The sequence below is a fragment of the Ovis aries genome, chromosome 10 (assembly GCF_016772045.2).
Source record: "Ovis aries strain OAR_USU_Benz2616 breed Rambouillet chromosome 10, ARS-UI_Ramb_v3.0, whole genome shotgun sequence".
Classification (NCBI taxonomy): Eukaryota; Metazoa; Chordata; class Mammalia; order Artiodactyla; family Bovidae; genus Ovis; species Ovis aries.
In genome coordinates this window covers 22782306-22799212 of record NC_056063.1, presented here as the reverse complement: position 1 = coordinate 22799212, position 16907 = coordinate 22782306, and the positions used below count along the sequence as shown (strand labels likewise).

General features: G+C 43.5%; 1 long non-coding RNA gene across 1 annotated transcript in view; it reads left to right on the top strand.

Moving 5' to 3' along the window:
• LOC121820494 (uncharacterized) overlaps positions 1–16706 on the top strand; it is a 28898-nt gene extending 12192 nt beyond the window's left edge. Inside the window, exons 3-4 of the long non-coding RNA XR_006061058.2 lie at positions 7765–7913; positions 13411–16706. This is a non-coding gene — a long non-coding RNA (uncharacterized LOC121820494). The remainder of the gene's footprint in view (positions 1–7764; positions 7914–13410) is intronic.
• Positions 16707–16907: the final 201 nt, after the last annotated feature.

Below are 16907 nucleotides of genomic sequence, written 5' to 3'. Positions count from 1 at the left end.
AAATATTATAATCAATATATCTAAGAGCTGAATCTTTGTGAGTTAAAATTAACAAACAAAAAGAGACAATGAATTAGAGAAATCTCTGGCAATTATAATTTTTAAAAGGAGGAAAGAAATTCATTTAATAATGAGTACATTGCCATGCTTAGTCACTCAGTCATGTACAACCCTTTTTGACTCCATGGACTGTAGCCCACCAGGCTCCTCTGTCCATGGGGATTCTCCAGGCAAGAATGGAGGTGGCTTTCCATGTCTTCCTCCAGGGGATCTTTCCAATCCAGGGATTGAACCCAGGTCTCCCACAATGTAGGTGGATTCTTCACCATCTGAGCCACCAGGGAAGCCCAAGAATATTGGAGTGGGTAGCCTATCCTTTCTTCAGAGGAGCTTTCTGACCCAGGAATCAAACCAGGGTCTCCTGCATTGCAGGTGGATTCTTCACCAGCTGAGCTACCAGGGAAGCCCTTTAATAATGAGTAGTAATGAGGTAATAATGAGTAATAATGTGTAGTAATGAAGGTTATAATCCCAGGCCCAAAAGAAATCATAATTTTATTAGAGAATTTGTATACTCTGGGCAGGGAATCGATCCCTGCCACATGAATCAATCCCATATATTAGGAAAAAAATTTGATATATGAATCAAAATTCTTTAAAATATGCTGACTTTTGGACCCAGAAATTTGTTTCCAGTCATAAGTCTGATAAAATTACTATAGAGGTGAACCTGAACTTATTTAAAATAGAGATTCTTTATTGCATTATCCCAAAAGGACTTCCCTGGTGTCTCAGATGGTAAAGAGTCTGCCTACAGTGTGGAGAGCTGGGTTCGATCCCTGGGTTGGGAAGATCCCATGGAAAATGAAATGGCAACCCACTCCAGTACTCTTGCCTGGAGAATCCCATGGTTGGAGGAGCTTGGTGGGCTATAGTCCACAGGGTTGCAAAGAGTCGGACAAAACTGAATGACTTCACTTTCACTTTTCAAAAGAACAAAACATGAGAAATTTCATAAATGTTCAACCAAATTAAATAAGATATGGTACATTTATTCAGTGCAATGCCATGTAACCATTAAAAAGTTGTAGAATATTTGACACATTTATTTCACTTGGTAAAGTGAAAAGGGCAAGCTTCAAAACATCAGTCCAGGCTTTGGGGGTGGATTAAATGATTTCATTCATTTATTTCATGCCATCAATGGAAAAGACATTTCACATGTGTTAGTTTTCTCTCCCACACAGGATTATTTTGAGAGCTGGTTGTACATAATGTAGCTGCTCCAAGCCTGGCATGTGGTTATTCTCCATCATGTAGACTATTGTCCATGGTGAGGAGAGTTAAGGCTTCACTCTAGTGCACACAGGCATTTTTGTCCCAGGATGCAATGAGTCTGATGTGCTGAGGAAATGACAATGTGAGAACATGTGTGTGTTAACCCTTCACCTTCTGCTCTCTCTAAACACATGTTTAGCACTGCATGTCTTGCTGATAATCAGAAAAAGGCAGCTGCATGAAAATTAGAGATCACTCTAGAATCCAGCCACTATTTCTGAGTCTGACCATGAGCCAAACTCTCTTTGTATACGTCTCATCTGGCTCTAGCGTGCGTTCAGAGAGGCCCTGGCCAGTCCTACCAGTTGCCACATCCATTAGAAGACAAAAACTCCCTTTGTGATTGTTCTCATTACGCTTGGTGTATTTTACCAAGAGCTTTAATAAAATTCTCTTCAGTTCAGTTCAGTCGCTCAGTCGTGTCCGACTCTTTGTGACCCCATGAATCGCAGCAGGCCAGGCCTCCCTGTCCATCACCAACTCCCAGAGTTCACTCAGACTCACGTCCATCGAGTCAGTGATGCCATCCAGCCATCTCATCCTCTGTAGTCCCCTTCTCCTCCTGCCCCAAATCCTTCCCAGCATCAGAGTCTTTTCCAATGAGTCAACTCTTCACATGAGGTGGCCAAAGTACTGGAGCTTCAGCTTTAGCATCATTCCTTCCAAAGAAATCCCAGGGTTGATCTCATTAAGCTTGGTGTATTTTACCAAGAGCTTTAATAGAATTCTCTTTGTTGGAAGTCTGCAAACATTACAGTTGATTTTAATTTTTATAATGTGTTATGTTGAGTTGGAATTGGACTCAGTCTTCCTTGAAGCGATAGTTTCACTGAAATATGCAAGACATGAGCTGACCCCTTCTTTTGCCCTGACATGGTCAAGGTGATGGATTCCTATCACATATGTCCAACAGAGGCTCTAACAGGAAGCTGTGCAAGTCTTTGCAGTGTACCTCAACATTAATGACTGTTATTTACTCTCGCATCAGCCCTGCATAAAATACCATCTTTGCAAAGTGCGATGGAATAACCTGCCTAGGTTTCTCTCCCCCTACAATTGGGGTTTTTTAGAACTCTCATTGTAGGAACATGTGGGTACAAGCCCTTCACTTCAGGTACATGACTTACTATGTGGCTTACTGGGTTGGACTTCTTTATCCTCCCGTCCTTTAACATTTCCGATAATCCCAAGCACTATTTTGTATCTATTTCTAGCCTTCAGTTATCCTCCTATTTTGTGTCTGTTGAGTGTATCTTTCTTCCTCATTCATCTCCTGTTCTCTTATTCTAATATTGGGCAAGACATAGTTGTTGCTATCTAAGGGCCTTTGGAGTCATTTGTTATTTTGGTAGCACACATACAAGCTTATTTCCTTTCTTGGAATTGGGAAGTCATGTGGTATCAACTCATTAAATTGGAATTGTTTCAGGGATCTGGTTTATGGGTGTATAATAAGGTCAGGTTCTAAGGCCTGTGGGCAAATGTGACCTCTTTGTAGAAGGAGGACTTCTGTGGTGTGAGAAGCAGGGTTCTGACGATGCTCAGAAGGTTTCCTGGTCACCTAAATAATCTTACAAAACAACATTTTAATGACTTAAGTGTAAATAGATTAGACACATATGGATTCAATTTCCCTTCAAATACACATGACTTGGTAAAATCCAGAGCTTAGAGCAAAACGTGTTTTGGTTTATAAAAACCCAAACATTGGAAAATAAAACTGGAACGTTTGTCTAGCCCCCAAATACCATGGGGTCAGCTTATTCCTTACCGCCAATTTACAACTGGTTCCAGGAAAGCAGAGCATGCCCCAACTCTTCTTGTCTTATGTGATGACGTGCTCTTAAAAGAAGATATTTTCTTATTTTAAGATTTTTTTTTTTACTTTGATGTTTTTTCTTTAAGAAAAACTTATCAAGCCTTCCAAAGGTAGGACATCATTTGCTCTATCTAATGCATCCCCGATGTCTTTTCTCTTTGTGCGGTTCCATCTTTGCATCTTCACATTTGCTTACTTTGGATTATTGATGAGTATTTGTAGCCCCTGGGGGAAAACTCTTTTCTTAACAATGATAATCAATTGTTTAAATATATATTTGTAGCTTTTCAAAGACTCAACTATCTCTGAAAATAAAAAGTACTTTGAACCACAGTATAAAATTGTTCGAGCTTCTCTAAACCTACTGGGCCTGTAAGCTCACCGCATTTTTCCTGCAGTGCCTCCTGAGTTTTTGGTCCAAGAGGGGGAGTGCAATGGATCACCCTGTCTCTTTAAGGTGATGGATAAGAAAGGCAGTGAATGGGTAGCGAGTGAAGACAGTGGGTGTTTAAGACTTGCCCACCAACCAGAGAGGTGATTCATTATACCCAGTACAGTGTCTGTGTGTGTGTGTGTGTGTGTGTGTGTGTGTGTGTGTGTTTGGTGGTGACTTGTCCCTAATTCCCAAAATAACAAAATAAGAGCTCTGAGTGGGAAAATGTGACTCATCAGTAAATCAAGTCAAATTGTTGACGGACCCTGTCTTCAGCCCATTATAACCATTTATACTGGGCATTGTGCATTCTGATTGTTAGAACTATTTACATCTACCTGTGTTTTGAGGTTTGTTGCTTTTCCTTTTTATTAATGCAAAGCTCCAATACTTTGGCCACCTGAGGCAAAGAGCCTATTCGTTGGAAAAGACCCTGATGCTGGGAAAGATTGAAGGCAGGAGGAAAAGAGGATGACAGAGGATAAGATGGTTGGATGGCATCACTGACTTGGTGGACATGAGTTTGAGCAAACTTCAGGAGGTGGTGAGGGACAGGGCAGCCTGGTGTGCTGCAGTCCATGGGGTCGCAGAGAGTTGGACACGACTGAAGTACTGAACCACAACAACAATACAAGAGTGTGCCAGTGCTTCAGTTTGGAATACAAACTAAAAATAAAAAAGGATACGTTTATAACAATGGACATTCTGCAAAATGAATTCTTCTGTGTTGACATGTTGATGCAGTCAACATTGCCACAGATGAATGAAATCAGCTGATAACTGAAACTATCTGTCAATAATATCGCACCCTCCCTTACCGAATCATTTTATCAGAAGTACTCATCTCGAAGGTCATAAGGATGGTGACCATTTTGAACATTTATTAGGTACTATGTGCTTTATCTCAAGTATTACTCATCTTCCCCCAAACTCTTCAGCTTGGATGTTCTTAATGCCACTGCCTTCTTGAGAAAACTGAGAATCGGAGTATATAAGTGACTTAACAAAGGTTACACACTTGAACATAACAGAGACAGTATTTGAATCCAGATCTGGGTGATCACAAATGCATTGTGTTCCCCCCAAGTCCCTCATTAGCCCTTTGATTATAAAGTGGTTAGGAGGGGCAGCAAAACTAAGACAGTGGTAGTAACAGCAAAGTAATAGCTAACAGTTACTGAGACAGGATTGTTAGTATGAGTTGGGCTTCCCTGGTGGCTCAGGTGGTAAAGAATCTGCCTGCAATGCAGGAGACTTGGGTTTGACCCCTGGGTTGGGAGGATCCCCTGAAGGAGGGCATGGAAACCCACTCCAATTCTTGCCTGGAGAATCCCATGGACAGAGGAGCCTGGCGGCTTCACAGGGTTGCAAAGAGTCAGACACAACTGAAGCAACTTAGTACCACTTTATGATGAACTTTTATTGAAGTATAGTTGACTTAAAATATTATATTAGTTTCAGGTGTACAACACAGTGATTTGATAATCTCTAAAGAAGCCTCAGTCTATAGAGTGGATAGGAATCTAACTTTTTCCGAATGGTTCTAATTAAATATCAGATTGAATCAGGGTCCCCATTCTAGGAGAGGGTAAGCAGATACTCTGTTTAATTTGCCATAAGTTGCCCAGTTTGGCATAAATCCAGTGCATCCATCCTAACTTCAGGGGCATAGGATATTAGTTCTGTGTGTATGTGTGTGTTCACAAATAATTCCAAGAAGTTTTGTTTGCTCACCTGCTCTCAGCAGCTGAGGTTATGCAGAGAAGTTTCTACAATCCCATCCGCATTGGTGCCTGTTTCAGGTGGAAAGATTCCCACTACAAATCACAGGCATCCTAAACAGACTCCTTTAAGGATAGGAAATGTATTAAATGTGTAACTGGGAATTGAGGAAGAAAGTGTCAGAGTCGGTTTAACCTAGTGGCTCCCACTCCATCTCCCCACAGTTCCCCAGGCTGCTCCCTTATCTGTGTGCAGCTTCCTCCGTGGCAGCAGAAATGGGTACTGTAGTTTCAGACTTCACATCCACGCACCACAACGTCTGCTGCTGCTGCTGCATCGCTTCATTCGTGTCCGACTCTGTGCGACCCCATAGACGGGGGCCCACTGTCTCTGGGATTCTCCAGGCAAGAACACTGGAGTGGGTTGCCATTTTCTTCTCCAATGCATGAAAGTGAAAAGCAAAAGTGAAAAGCGAAAGTGAAGTCGCTCAGTCGTGCCTGACTCTTTGCGACCCCATGGACTGCAGCCTACCAGGCTTCTCCGTCCATGGGATTTTCCAGGCAAGAGTACTGGAGTGGGGTACCATTGCCTTCTCCACCACAATGTCTAGGGGAGGAGAAAATAGCTACTGATTCCAGTGGCTCAGTCTCAAAAGGGAGGAAATTTCTTACCCAGAAGCTCTCATCACAATTCTAGTGTCTAACTGATCCACGTTCTCGTGGCAGGAAATGCCACGCATTGATTGGTTTAGTCTTGGAATCTCCATCAACCAATGGCAAGGGAGAAGGGGTTGTCCCGAGACCAATCAGGTCTTCTCTTGGTCCTGAGGTTGGGCAGCGTCCCTGAATCCCATGAGTGCTGAGAAGAGGAGCGGATAACAGCCTAGACCTGGGGTTCCCTTAGGCAGAAGAAAAGGATAAAAGAGGTTTAGGGAAGGGCCCTGAAGGACATGGTGGGGGGCCGGGTAGGGCAAATGAAGAGGGGCACAAAGCTTAGCAGCTTCCTAGACAGAACTCTGCCAGTGGTACCCAGGGGTGATGAATTGTATATGCAGACCCCTCTGAAGGGATCTCCATGGAGACAGATGCCTGGTTCCAAGGAGCGTGGCTATGGGGCTGGGTCCTGCTCCAGCAATGGTCAAAAAGAGTGGCTTGGAAATGTGATGGCTGTGGAGCTTCTGTGATGTTACTTTAGTGGTTTCCTTTCAAAAACTTGCAGAAGAGTTGTTTTTGCACGGTCTTGTGCATTCTGACAGCAGTCACTAGAGGGCTCACGGGACAACTTGCCCTCTAGAGGTAGAGCCCAGAAAGCTGATGCGAGGCTGTCCTGGGGTTCAGAGCCCTGGGAGCTGATTGGAAGGCAGGCAGTCACAGGAGACCTTGCAAGAGAAACCTCAGGGATGAACAAACTGGTTAAGCTCTTAAAAACCACGTGTTAATCTCTCATGAGAATGACTAGCGAAATAGTTATATGTGTGTGGTCCAGTATGGAGCCACGAGCCATGTGTGGCTACTGAACTCTTAAAATGTGATTCCTGCAACTGGAGATGTGCTCAAAGTACAAATTACACACCGGATCTTGAAGGCTTTGTGTGAAAGAAAAAGAATGCAAAGTCTAAATTTTGTATATTGATTATATGTTGACATTATAATATTTGAATAATTGGGTTAAATAAAATCTATTAGTGAAATTAAAATCACTTCTTTTGCTTTTGTTGTTTAAAATTAATTAATTAATTTTATTATTATTTTTTAGATAATATGAATGGGCTTAGGACTTGGTGTAGTCATTTTACCATTTATTTTTTTATGTGTGCGTGTGTGTTTTTAATTGAAGTATAGTTGACCTGCAACATTATATTCATTTTAGGCATATAGCATGGTGATTCAACATTTATAAAAGAAATTTAAAATTTCCTATGTTTGGGGACTTCTCTGTTCGTCCAGTGGTTAAGATTTCTTGCTTCTAATCCATGAGGCACCGGTTCAATCCCAGGTCGGGGAACTAAGATCCCACATTCTGCTTTCACCAAAAAAAAGTTTAATAAAAACAACTGTCTATGTTTGTGGTTCACATTATATTTCTGCTGGACAGTGCTATGCTGAGCCATTGCGAAGGAGAGAGAGTAACTTGGTGGGGTGGAGTGGAAGGGTAGATACCCTGAGAAACCCTCGGGGAGGTTTGAGGTAGTTGAAGAGACCCTTCCACCATGTGCCTGGCCTGGGGTCAGAGGCACTCCCTGAGACTTTGGTGATGATGACAGTGATGACAACGGTGACTTGCCCTTAATTCTGTGCGTCAGATTAAGCTCAACACCCAGTGTATTAAATGCATCCCACGATTGCCTCAGAGTTTCTGTGTGAATCAGAAGAGATGACTAGGGTCAAACCTGGATACAGGAAAAAAAAAAAAACACACCTTACGCATGCCTTTATCATTTTTCTTTTTGCAGTGTTTGACCATTGAGCATCTAGAGACTGGGAAACTGAACTTTCATGAAACACCGTTGCTTGTGTGATCTGTCTCTTCAGAGACAGAGGCCTCTGACCTTTCTGTTAACATCACCTATCACTGCGAGCTCGGCATGTGTCAGACAGATAAGTATGTTGTGCCTCACCTCCTTTTTCAGAGAATACAATAGAAATCTTCCAGCTCCTTCCTCTCTCAGAAGGCAGAAGTTCATTACTTTTCAATACTCTTTACGTAACTTGCAGAAGACAGATGAATAATATAAGCTGTTAAGGCAAAAGCTTCCCAAAAGGCTTGGCCAAGGCTAAGGCAAAGAATCAAATCAGTTGGAAATGGAAACAATCATGTGAAGTGATGAATAAAATGGTGACTCCTAATTATAAATTCTGGGGTATCAATGTGGACCATCCCTAGACTCTCAAAGTAGCAGGAGCTGATGGTATCTATAGCCAAGGTTCTGTTTCCAGAATAAGTCCTTGCCCAGGTGGTGCTAGTGATAAAGAACCTGCCTGCCAGTGCATGAGACATAAGAGACACAGGTTCAGTCCCTGGGGTGGGAAGATCTCCTGGAGAAGAGCATGGCAACCCACTTCAGTATTCTTGCCTGGATAATCCCATGGACAAGAGGAGCCTGGGGGCGACAGTCTATGGGGTCACAAATAGTCGGACATGACTGAGCAGATAACACTTTTACATTTCATGCCATGTGATCTTTCTGCTCACCATCTCAGCCCCTGACCTCCAGAGCAGAGTGTCCACTTTTGACCCCAAAGTCACCACTTGGAGGAAAGAAAGCCCTCCCATACGGTACTTCATTCTTTCCCCTCCAACCTTCCCAAAGTGAAGAAACCAAGATCCCTCCCTGCACCTGCCAATCAAAGGTGAGGAATCCTTTTATTCCTAACTGGCAATACTGATAACAAGGTCAATATTTATTTCATATTAAGGTAGGATTAGCATTTAACAATGGATTGAGTTTCATTCTACAAATCATACAATAAAACTGTGTGTATTTTACAGCCATAGTGTCAGAGGCTGACTTTTAAAATACCCACCTATACCTCCAACATGCAGTCCCCAAATCCTACAACTCTAAAGAGGATGCCTCTCATTTAATATACCAAATTCCAATGGATTTGACAAAGGTCAGCCCCCCACTGTTGCTGGTGCAGCTCAGTTTAACAGCATGGATCGCTTTTTTTGCCCAAATTCCATTTCATCTCTTTCAAAACAAAAGCAAAGCTCATTTTGCCTTTTGTTTAGGGTTTTTCAGACAGTTTTTCAGACTTCCGGATGAGATAGCACATCTCCTTTTGTACTCATCTTCTAAGTCTAGTACATCCCACAAAACATGTACTTCAAGCATTTTGACAAACACACAGTACTAAGGAGGCTTAGTACAAAGAGAATAGGATGCCGTGAAGGTTCGCATGCAAAATACGCTCCTCGACCTTGTCTAGATGCTAAGTATCCCTTTCATCAATGAGTAATTCTACTCTGCCCAAGACGCTGAGTGATACAAGTGTCAAGAAAACAGGACTGCTACCTTCAAGGTGTAGTTTTCAAGGGAGGAAGAACTAAACAAGTACACAGATAACTATAGGACCCCCCATATTGTGTGAGAGTCTGGGGAGGACACGAGGCAGTGGTCCTTTAAAACTCCACAATTTCAAGTTTTTTTAATTGAAGGATAATTGCTTTACAATGCGGTGATAGTTTCTGCTATTCAACAGTCTGAATCAACCGTATGTAAACAAATGTCCCCTCCCTCTTGAGCCTTCCTCCCACCCCACAATCCCACTCCTCTAGGTCATCAGAGAGCACCAAGCTGAGCTCCCTGTGCTCTACAGCCCCTTCCCGCTAGTTATGTTTTACACGTGGTCATGTATATATGTCAGCCCTAATCTCCCAGTTCACGCCACCCTCTCCCTCCCACCCTGGGCCCACATGTGCATTCTCTATACCTGCATCTCCATTCCTGCCTTCCTGCCCTGCTATAGGTTCATCTGTACCATGGTGAACACATATCTATTGCTAAACGAAGTCTCTTTTAAAAGTGAAAAAAAAAAAATGACTGTAATTACTTGAGACAAAGTTTAGGTATACTGCAGGTCCTTCCATGAGCTGTTTCTGTTTCATTCTGTGGCCAATATTTTGTGTCTGCAGGCGGGGTGGGTCTGGGAGCCACAGGTGTTGCAGAGCGGCAGCTGCAAAGGCCAGGTGGATGGCAAAGGAGGGGCAGGAAGGAGAGGTCAGGAGAGGGCTGGGGCCTGCTGGGCGTGCAGGGGAATGACGGAAAATCTCTAGGTTTTGTCAGAGGCATAGGCGGGGCCGTCAAGAAGAGACAGGGCGGTGTTCCCAGAGCTGTGGTTTGGGGCCAGCTATATAACACAAGCACTGAATCTTCTGGGCAAACCGCTTCAAGCTGCCTTCCTATCAACCCCAAATTCAACAGAAAGTATACAGTTCCTTTCCTTTTTATCTCCACGCTTTGTATTTCCATGGGGCCAGGAACTTCCAGCAGTCAAGACATCTTTCTTCTCAAGACTCTGTTGCTCACATCTGTGGTTCTATCTCCTAAGAGTTACTTGATACCTTTGCACTGGGTTTTATTTTTACGTTTCGACAAATAATTCCTTGATTTTCAAACAACTGTATTTGCTATCATGTGCCAAGTAGTTTATTTCAGAATCCTGGGATCTTTGAAGTAAAAAGCCCAAAGAACTGATAGTTAATAAGAATGGTCGTTTTGGTTCTTTGTTAGAGTGAATACTATGAGGAATATTACTACCGATACCAAACAGCCATCCTTAAAAAAACGGGAAGGTGAAAAGCTCTCTTATCATTAGAATTCTTGTGCTGAAGTATTAAGACAGTATCAGGCTTTTAAAAGGGGGAACTAGGATATTTCAAATATAGATTTCTCCCCCTCTCAGATGATAAAAAGTAGTGCCTTTGGCCGTGGTAATAATTTCACACAAAGAATAAAAATTAAAAACCATGAATACATCTGAAAATACAACTTACCAAATTTTACTGACTGGTAAATTATAGACTGCGTTGAGTTACTATGACAAATGTTAATGGAATATGGGTTGTTAAATGCTGTTTTTTCATTGGCTGATGACTGGTCTTTAACTATGAGGGAAGACCAGCCCGGTAAACAGGAAGTCATCTCTATGGCAACGGGCCATTCAACTTAACTTTTTTAACCCATGAAGAGGTAATTACTTTATTTTTTATTTCCATTTTTACAGTATTCACAGTTTATAATAGCAGTGAGGACCTCTGGGGTCAGGCATTTCCTGGCTGCTAATAACAGGCTGATTTCAGGCCACCGAGGCTTGAGCATTGTGCCAATTTTTTTTTTTTTTTTAATAAAAAGAGAGCTATGATTTTCTTTTTTCCTTCCTGAAGTCTGTAGCATAAATAAATGACAGGATTTTATGTTCACACACATGGTGTTTTGATTTCCTGCAGATGATAACATCAGGGAGGAGACTGATCATCACTGGTGGGGTGGTGGGGGGTGGGGTGGGGGGGACTGAGATGGAAAAGCCACGGGGAATCCTTCTGGATGGCTGGTTAGAAGATGACTCCTGGGTACTGAAAGCGAAGATGAGACGGTGGTTCTGCCCAGGGCAGAACTCACTACACCAAGATGCACAGCCTTGGAGACCAGGGAATGTTCTGGTGGAGGCAATCATGAGTCAATGCTTCTTTTTGAACTCGCTGTGGAGACCAGATTCCAGGGCCATTTCCCTGGCCTTTGCTCAACCAGGAAAATTTTCTTCCCTATTAGAAACCTCTGTGATCTATGCATCAAAAAATCATAAGGCAGGGACTTCCCCGGTGGCACAGTGGATTAAGAATCCACCTGCCAAGGTGAGGGACATGGGTTCCATCCCTGGTCCAGGAAGATCCCACATGCCTTGGAGCCCATGGAACTACTAAGCCTGCCTACTACAACATTGAAACCTGCTCACCTAGAGCCTGCACGCCTCAACAAGAGAACCAACAATGAGAACCCCGGGCACTGCAAGAAGAGTAGCCCCCGCTCACTGCAACTACAGAGACACTGCGTACAGCAACGAAGACCCAGCACAGCCAAACACAAAACAAAACTGTAAGGCAGACCACAGTCATGAGTTGTCTCGGGAACAAAGGTGAGGCTTGGACAAAGCCATTGTTTTAGGTACCAGAGCATCACCCTAGGTACCTTGAATGCCCCAACAGCCACTGTCTGTGGGAGAGGCAGGACCCAGACACAGAAGCACAGCCCTCCCCAGCAGACTTTGGGCAAATTTGAATCCAGCTTTAAATACTCTTTAAAGACTTCTCCACCAGCTTCTGGTCTCTGAAGGGAAGAAGGAAAGGACACAAGAGAAAGTTGTAGCAATCCTCTTCTGCTGTCTTGCTCATAACACCATTGTTGCTGCTGTTTCTCACTTCGGTTATGTCCGACTCTGTGACCCTGTGGACTGTAGCCCATCAGGCTCCTCTGTCCATGGGATTCTCCAGGCAAGAAAACTGAAGTGGGTTGCCATTTCCTATTCCAGGGGATCTTTCTGACCGGGAATGAACTTATGTTTCCTGCCCTGGCAGGCAGATTCTCTACCACTGTGCTACCTGGGAAGCACCCGCTCAGAGCAGGATCAGATTAACCATCAGGGTGTCAGCATCAACATGAAAAAGAGAAGACAGGAGGCAAATCTCTGACAGCCATAGCCTCAGCCATCAGAGTCCTAGGAAGCCAGCCCACTGCTGCCGGGCCGCAGAGAGGCAAAGGGAAAAGAGGGCTCACAGCAGGCCGAGGGGAGCCAGGCCTGGCCACCCACCAAATCCTCCCAATCCAGAACTCAAACCCCACTAGGCTCTCAAAACAAAGAGATGCTACCCACGGGAAGAGAGGGAAGCCAGGGAAGAGAGGAAAATCCTACAGAAAAAGGAGACCCACAAGGCTCTGCCTGGCTTCCCCGGATCCCGGAGATGCCTGGAGAATTTGCAGTTCCTTGATAAATGCTGGTATTCTGACGAATGCATGGTTTGAGATAAGATTATTTTCAAGTTTTATTTCTAAAAAACCAGACAGAAATTCATTTACCTTTATATACATATATATATTTCTGATATGGACCATTTTTAAAAAGTCTTGAATCTGTTACAATGTCGCTTCTGTTTCATGTTTTGGTTTTTCAGTGGAGAGGCATGTGGGATCTTAGCTCCCAGACCAGGGATTGAACCCAGCATCCTGCTTTAGAAGGCAAAGTCCCAAACACTGGACCACTAGGGAAGTCCCTAATATCTTCTTGAGCAGTGCTATCAGCACACAGAGAGCTTCCCAGGTGGCACTAGTTGGTAAAGAACTCACCTGCCAAAGCAGGAGATGTAAGAGGTGTAGTTTCGATCCCTGGATGGGGAAGATCCCCTGGAGGAGGGCATGGCAACCCACTCCAGTATTCTTGCTTGGAGAATCCCATGAACAGAGGAGCCTCGGGGCTACAGCCCATAAGGTCACAAAGAGTCGGACACGACTGCAAGACTTAGCATGCATGCCCGCTCAAGAAATGATCACTCTAGTAACAGACTTCCCTGTTCCCTTTTCTTGTATCCTGTTTGCCTTCCACAGCTCTAAAACATCACCAGAGTAAGCAACAAGCAGTCCATCGGGTCACAAAGAATCTGACACGGCTTACCGAATGAACAGCAGCAAAGCAACAAGCAAACCCAAAACTGTGTTTTTGGTTTGAGGCCAGTCGGTATGGACGAATTTCCTCTCTACCTAGCTTGGAAGCTCATTTTCCATTCTCTGTCACTAGATCCACTCAGTTTCCTAAGAAGTAGACGCCACGTGCTCCCAGAAGTGGTTTGGTTTAGATGGAGAAATCTTCATGGAGAAGGTGCGGAATCAAGAAGAGGATCTGGGACTGGACATGAGGACCACTGGAAAGCCACCATAAATTTTTCCATTCATGCAACACAGATTTATCCAATACCTACAGTGAGCCAAGCCCTGAATGGAAAAAGGCTCAAAAGACGCGATTAAAGATGCTGAACTGATCAGTAGGCTGCAGGAAGGGGTGGGTGGGACTTGGGTACAGGAGTTGATTTTGGGAGAGAGAAATCCACCATCTCCCTCAGGCTCCAATCAATCTGAAACGGTTTTGAACTACAGCAAGAATCAGGGTCTCCACAACCCCTGTACTTCTCTGCTCTGTTTAATAAATGTTCTTCTTGGGATAAGACAGAGCAAGAGTCCTCGTGGTTTTCACCAAGTCCTGAACGTACCTAAAGCCCAGTCCCTCTGAAAACCAAGTTTCTTTACTGTTCATCTCTCTATTCACAACTCCATTCCCTTTCTCATCCCTTCTGAGCTCAATCCTTTGCTAAAGAACACTAATCTACCAGAGTCAGCAGGCTAAAACTACTGTTGTCGCTAACATCGGTAATGTACTAACTTTGCTATGATAGAAACCATCATTAATATACAAACTCAGGTTGCTTCTCCAGGGTAAGTTGAGCTAATAGACCCTCAAGTCTGTGGAACACCTGGCCCGAGATAGCCTGTAAACCAGAGATGTTCTGACTCCAGAAACCATGATTAAGAAATGCCACAGAGAAGTCACAAGATAACGATTAATCCCAGCCTCTTAGCTCTTTCCCTTAAAAAAAAAAAATCCTAATTCAAAGATGGAGTTGCAGTGAGCCTGAGGTTTGTCTCATACTCCTTTGCTTGTGGTCCTACGAATAAATCCTGCTGCTGCTGCTGCTAAGTCGCTTCAGTTGTGTCCTACTCTGTGCGACCCCATAGATGGCAGCCCACCAGGCTCCCCCGTCCCTGGGATTCTCCAGGCAAACTCTGACTTTTCTACAAATACTGGCTGTCAGATTTTGCCTTTCTGCACTGCAGGCAATAGAACCCTTGCTTGATTCCACACCCACTTTACTTATTCTTTCCCTCTCATCTGGCAAATGTTTACTGAATACTTACTAACCACTAGGCACCACATTAGGTACTAAGGACACGCTGATATTCAAGACAGACTCAGTGTCTACAGTCATGGAGCTTATAGTCTAGCACAGGTGTTGGCAAAATTTTTTGTAACAAGGCAGGTAGCCAACATTTTATGGTTCCTTTTGCAACTATTCAACTCTGCCATCTTAGCGTGAAAGAAACCATAGACAGTACATAGATGAATGAGCATGGCTGTGTTCCAGTGGAACTTTATTTACAAAAACAGGTGGAGGTCCAGATTTGGCTTGTGGGTCATTGCTTGCTGACCCCTGGTCTGGAAGGGAAGTCCCTCGGCATGCAATTACAGTGAGCACACTGATTGTTTTGAAAGGGGAAGAGTGATAAGAGAGCAGAGATTAAAGGATCTGAAATTGTTGAGCCTTCTGGAACTGAGGATGTGATGTTCAAGCTGAAATCCAAATGCTCATTAATAAGTTAACCTGGTTGGTGGGGTACTGGGAAGTTGGAGGAGCAGAGAATATTCCAAGGAGGCAGAGAAGTATGAATAAATGCCCTGGCATGAGAGAGAGTGTGGGAAACATGTGGCGTGGCCAGAAGGATGAATAAAGATGAAAACTAGTGAAGATGAGACTATAGATGTATGTAAGGGTCAGGTGCTGGAGGACCCGATAAGAGGTGCTGAGAAGTTTGGGCATTGCCTAACCTAAGACAATAGGACCTTCTTATCAGGTTTTAAACATTGGAGTGTCATGACCACACCTGTGTTGGAAAGCTCTCTCCACTGTGGAATGGAATCAGGTAGAAGTTTTCAAACTGGAAACCAGTTAGAAAGCTGAGGCTCAGTCCACACAAGAGGTGATGATGGATTGTGGTGGCAGAGATGGTGAGGATTGATGGCTGAATTTTGCAAAGAGAAGATAGTCCTGGAATAAGCAACAAGCTCAAAAACTGCTTCTGTGGTTTGAGGAGGTGACTCCTACTTAGCTTGGAGCCTCATGTTGCTACTTTTCGCTCTCTGGAAAGAGGAACACCTTGATGGGGGAAGGGATACAGTTACAGAGGCCAGGAAGTAACTGTGTGAAGTCGCTCAGTCGTGTCCGACTCTTTGCGACCCCGTGGACTGTAGCCCGCCAGGCTCCTCTGTTCATGGGATTCTCCAGGCAAGAATACTGGAGTGGGTTGCCATTTGGTACAAATGGAGGAACAGGATTAAGAGGTAGCTTGAGCTGAAGTGGACCATCTCCTCCATCTCCTTTCCTCCCCCATACACAAGAACGTGTACCGGGTTAGAACTTCTGAATGGGTTATATGGGCTTTGTAAAATGAAGACTCTTGTTTATAGACTTAAGCTCGTGCTGGTATTGGTGAATGACTTCCCTGTATCTAACATGTCTCAACACCTGGATAGACTTCCTCTGACTATGGCAGTCAGGAGTGTGTCCACTGGGCTGCTCAAAAATATCAACTAACCTGACAACATCTCTTGGATAGTAGAACTCTCTTTCTAATCAAAGATTACCCTCAGAGAGAGCAAGAGAATTGGCTGTCATCTCAAAATGTGTTAAAGATCTTTGAGAGAGACAGGTGATTTCAAAAAATTCTGGAAATTTTAAAGCTAGATGCTATTTCATTACCTTCAGTTCCACTAGCATCACGTGGGTTTTGTCTTGGTAATCAGGCAAGATTCATGGACAGAGAAAAAAAAAAAAAAACAACCCAAGAAATCTCTTTGCTTATGACAAAAAATTATTTTCTGATCACTTTATTGGGGGGAAAACAACAGGTCCTGTTGCTAACAGTAAATGTGTATTTAAAGTAGGTTAGTTAGGCTTTTTCACTTTTTTCTTTTGTATGTGATATCAGAGAACGTTCTGATTTCATTCTTTTATATGTAGCTGTCCAGTTTTCCCAGCACCACTTATTAAAGAGAATGTCTTTTCTCCATTGTATCTTTGACTCCTTTGTTGTAGATTAATTGATGATAAGAGCATAGGTTTATTTCTGGACCTTCTTCCTATTCCATTGATATCTGTTTCTGGTGTTTTTGTGTGTGTGTGAGTGCATGTGTGAGTAGCATGATGTTTTGATTATTGTAACTTTGTAATATAGTCTGAAGTCAGGGAGCCTGATTCCTCCAGCTCCATCCTTCT